The following is a 1714-nucleotide window of genomic DNA, read 5'->3' as shown; positions in this document are numbered from 1 at the left end:
GGAGAAGGTTTCAAGAATTAGAGCGTTAAAGTGAAACAGACATGAAACAAGAATATAAATTTGCAGTTTAAGTAAATACATATTTTAAGCAAACAGAAATATGTCTTTTATAAGCAACAGAATATGTATTGGAAGATAGTAAAATATTTTAAAGTTTAGCTATAGGACCTGTTATAGTTAGTTAGAGGTTTAAGATGCATCAATGTAATTTCGTGAAATGTTATATAATTGGTTGAAAAATGACACATTGCAACAAAGCCACGGGAAGCAAAGCAATTAATGATTGGTTAGCAAACTTCATAGATTTGGCTAAAAAACTAACATAAGGCATTGTAACTAAGAATGAGGTGGCTTTGATACTATGGCATTGGATGTAACACCTTTAATGTCTCACCATTTTGTGAGACTGATCCCATAAAGCAATAAACCATCTTTTACAACATCTCTCAGTTGCTCCATCTCTTGTCATAACGTCTCCATAGGGATCTTTCAGACACCAAGTCCCCCCACTAGAAATCAATAGAGATTTAGGGGCATTGGGTCTACCTCATTGAAGTCAATAAGGATTTAGAGCAAGCAGGTTTACCCCATTAAAGTCAGTGGGGATTTTGTGGAAATTTGAGGATGAAATGGGGAAATTTGGGTAAAATTCAAGGAAATCTTTGGCTTAATTCCAGGAATTTCCACTCCAGGATCACAGTGCTGATGCTCTGGAAGTCCTGGATGAATTCCTGGAAACCAATCCTGAATCCCTGATTCCTCAACTGTGGCCCATGCTGGAGCTGTGCCTTCAGGTAAGCCTAAAAATCTCCATTTTCAGCCCAAAATCTGGGAATTCTGAGCCCAGAATTGGGACTTTTTGCGAGGACGTGGAGCCACTTGCGGAGGAACAGTGAGGGGATTAGACAGACAATCAATGTGATTGATAAAGCCTAATCCAACTTTATTGAGAGCATCAGACAGTTTTATAGCCCAAAATAGCATAAATCAGCATTATTCATATTAGTACAATCTTATTGGTTTATACTATGTACGCCTTCTCTTATTATTGGTTATTGCGAGTGTGAGATAATCACGCCTACTGAATTTCTAGCCAAAAAGCATACGTGCTATCCCGCTGCTCCTACTTCCCTTATTCTTATACTTATTGCTATATAGTATCCATCCCAGGGTTATACCTCGCTTGCTACGTGCTTCCCTGGAAGTTAAGGCCTTGATTGAACAATGGGCATATGTATTACTTATCGACTAACTCTGCAAATTATGCTAGTTGTATTGCTTTTGCAAAAGTCTCTTAAAAGCAAACACTGCTGCTCAGCAAAATCTGCTTAAGAGCAAGGCCTAGCTACTACTTAGCAGGAGCTGCTCTCCTGCAACAAGGCCTTAGCTGAGCCATATCTACAGTTGTGTCCATGGCTTTCTAACCAATTCTCAATACCTGAAAGCTTTGTCCAAATGCTGCTGGAGCTCTGGCAGCTGTGGCTCAGGACCTTTACCTCGGGAGCCGCTCAGTGCCCATCACCCTCTGAGCAAAGAATCTTTTCCTGATCTCCAGCCTGACCCTGCCCTGGCACAGCTTCAAGCCGTTCCCTGGGGTCTTCTCACTGCTCAGCAGAGCTCAGAGGTTGGTGCCTGCCCCTCCAGTGCCCCTCAGGAGGAAGCTGTAGACTGCTATGGGGTGTCCTGCAAGTGCTTTCAGCCTTGTTAAACTTCA

This window comes from Erithacus rubecula, assembly GCF_903797595.1.
Source record: "Erithacus rubecula genome assembly, contig: scaffold_366_arrow_ctg1, whole genome shotgun sequence".
Lineage (NCBI taxonomy): Eukaryota > Metazoa > Chordata > Aves > Passeriformes > Muscicapidae > Erithacus > Erithacus rubecula.
Note: the sequence above shows the minus strand (reverse complement) of the source record.